The following is a 3409-nucleotide window of genomic DNA, read 5'->3' on the forward strand; positions in this document are numbered from 1 at the left end:
TGAAGGTAATATTGTGTTATCTATCCATCTATCCATATCTCTATCTCTATCTCTATCTCTATCTATCTCTCTCTCTCTCTATCTATCTATCTCTCTCTCTATCTCTCTATCTATCTCTCTATCTCTCTATCTATCTATCTCTCTATCTAGCTCTCTATCTCTATCTATCTCTCTATTTCTCTATCTCTCTATCTCTCTATCCATCTATCCATCTATCCATCTATCCATCTATCTATCTATCCATCTATCCATCTTCAATTCAATTCAATTCAATTCAACTTTATTGTCATTGCACAGATACAAGTATGGGTACAACGGAATGCAGTTTAGCGTCAGTCCGTAGTAATAGTGCAATATAGAAATAAAAATACAGAATAAGCAAACAATGTGGACGGAGAGACTGGAGACATCTATCGGCGGGACTCCGAGTTCAGCAATGTGATAGTGTTGTTGTGGAAGCTGTTCCTCATCCTACTGGTACGAGACCTGAGGCTCCTGTACCGCCTCCCTGATGGGAGGAGGGCAAACAGTCCATGGTTAGGGTGGGAGGGGTCCTTGATGATCTTCCCGGCCCGTCTCAGACACCGTTTTCGGTGGAGGGCATCCATGGCAGGGAGCGGGGCACCGATGATGTACTGAGCGGTTTTCACCACCCGTTGTAGTGCCTTCCTGTCCGCTACGGTGCAGCTGCTGTACCATACCGTGAAGCAGGTGGTCAGGATGCTTTCGATGGTACAGCGGTAAAAGTTGGTCAGGATCTGGGGGGACAGGTGAGCTTTCTTGAGCCTCCTCCTTTTTGATCAGCTTGGAGGTGTTGAGGGACCAGGACAGACCCTCCGAGATGTGTACCCCGAGGAATTTGTAGTTGGAGACGCGCTCCACCTCAGTCCCGTTTATATGGATAGGGGTATGTCTGCCCCCTCTGACCTTCCTGAAGTCAACAATAATTTCCTTCGTCTTCTTGGAGTTGAGGACGAGGTTATTGTTGGCACACCAGGTTGTCAGGTGCTGGACCTCCTCCCTGTAGGCTGACTCATCGTTGTCACTGATCAGTCCTACCACCGTGGTGTCGTTGGCAAATTTAATGATGGCGTTGGATCCATTCTTAGGGATGCAGTCATGGGTGAAGAGGGAGTAGAGGAGAGAGCTGAGCACACAGCCCTGTGGCACGCGGTGTTCAGTGTTATAGTGGAGGAGGTGAGGTTGTTGACCCTGACAGACTGCGGTCTGTTGGTGAGGAAATCCAGTGTCCAGTCTATCCATCTATCCATCTATCCATCTATCCATCTATCCATCTCTCCATCTATCCATCTATCCATCTATCCATCTCTCCATCTATCCATCTATCCATCTATCCGTCTATCCGTAACTAAAACTCTGATCTTGTGCTCTTCCTGTTTGCGCGGTTTTTCTATTTGCGCAAAGACGGTACGCAATAGTGCTACGATTTTTCACCAGGTTACTCACCGTTCTCATGTGCTGCGAGTGCAACAAGGTTCGTTCCGATCGGTGTTATATTGTAAACGTTATCGAGGTTTAAAAATCTTTAAAAACGCGCGTGTGCAGATTCCTTTAGTCAGCGCCACGCAGATTGGTCTCTTCTCCTGTCACTCAATGCCACGGCCAGTATGGCGACGCCCCTTCCTGCATCACCGGCGGTGGCCTGTCCTGCCTCACTCACAAACTCCTCTCTCCCCCACCACGAGGGGGGGGAGGGGTGTACAGTGGAGGCCCTGGTCCCATCTCTCCCCCCCTCATCACTCACCCCTCTCCCCCGCCCGCCCTCTGCCGCAATGGTGGTCCCGTCTACCCGTCCCCCTGGCTCCGTCTCCTCCGCCGCCGTTGCTGCGGTAACTCACCCTCACGGAGGAGATCTTCTCCACCAGCAAATCGACTCAACTCATGGTGCCCATCGTGATAAACACCGACTCCACCCCATCCCCCGCGGCGGCAGCGAGCAGGCAGGCGGGTGGGCAGGACGGGGACGGGCCGAGCGGTGGCTGAGCCGGAGTGGGCGGAGGGAGGGAGGGAGAGTGGCCGAGCAGTTTGCGTGGAGTTTGGGGGACACACGCGCGCACACACGCGCGCACACACGCACACGCACGCACACGCGCGCACACACACACACGCGCACACACACACACACACACACACACGCACACACACACACACACACACACACACACGCACACACACACGCGCACACACACACACACACACACACACACACACACACACACACACACACACACACACACACACACACACACACACACACACACACACACACACACACACACACTCTGCAAACTGGTCCAATTGTCAAGTCAACGGGATCTAAACCACAGCTAACAATGAATGACCTGTGGAGGAAGGAACTGCAGCTGCTTTTTATGGATGGAGGGAGGGAGTGACTGAGGGAGGGATTGGGGGAGGGGAGGAGGGCAGGAAAGATCCTAGGGAGGTGAGGAGAGATAGTGGGGGGATTGAGGAAGGGGTGAGGAGAGGGGGAAAGTGGTGGAGGTGAGGGGAGTGGGGGGAGGGGGGGGAATAGTGGGAGAGCAGGGCAGTGGGGGAGGCAAGGAGGGATAGTGGGGGGGATAGGGGGAGGTGAGGAGTGGAGATAGAGGGATAGAGAATTCCACCGACTCACCACTCTCTGTGAGAAAAAGTGTTTCCTCGTCTCCGTTCTAAATGGCTTACTCCTTATTCTCTAACTGTGGACCCTGGTTCTGGACTCCCCCAACATCGGGAACATGTTTCCTGCCTCTAGCGTGTCCAAACCCTTAACAGTCTAATATGTTTCAACCAGTTATACAGACAGTGAAACTCAACAGGACAACAGTGAAACTGGTACAACGATCAGGTTCTCGATCTCCTTCCTGTACTCAGTCTCACCATTATTTAATAATCAGCTAACAATGGTGGTGTCATCTGCCAATTTGAGAATTGAATTAGATTTGGACATGTCTGCCACAGTCGTGGGTGTACAAGGAGTAAAGAAGGGGGCTGAGAACGCATCCTTGCGGAGAACCAGTGTTGAGGATGATTTGTCCCCTCTCCTCACTGATTGGGGTCCTGTTGGTCAGGAAGTCGAGGATCCAATTGCGGAGATGAGCGCCGACACCAAGTCCTGCGGGTTTGGTGATGAGCTTGGCTGGGATAATGGTGTTAGAGGCAGAGCTGAAGTCTATGAAAAGGAGTCTGACGTAGGTGTCTCTCTTGTCCAGGTGCCCTCGGGATGAGTGTAGGGCTAGGGCAATGGAATTGTCCGTGGACCTGTTGTGGCGTTAGGTGAACCGCAGTGGGTCATGGACCCTGGGCAGACTTACCTGGAGTATTGTGCGCAGTTTTGGTCCCCTAATTTGAGGAGGGACATTCTTGCTATTGAGGGAGTGCAGCGTAGGTT

Source organism: Amblyraja radiata, chromosome 4, assembly GCF_010909765.2.
Source record: "Amblyraja radiata isolate CabotCenter1 chromosome 4, sAmbRad1.1.pri, whole genome shotgun sequence".
Lineage (NCBI taxonomy): Eukaryota > Metazoa > Chordata > Chondrichthyes > Rajiformes > Rajidae > Amblyraja > Amblyraja radiata.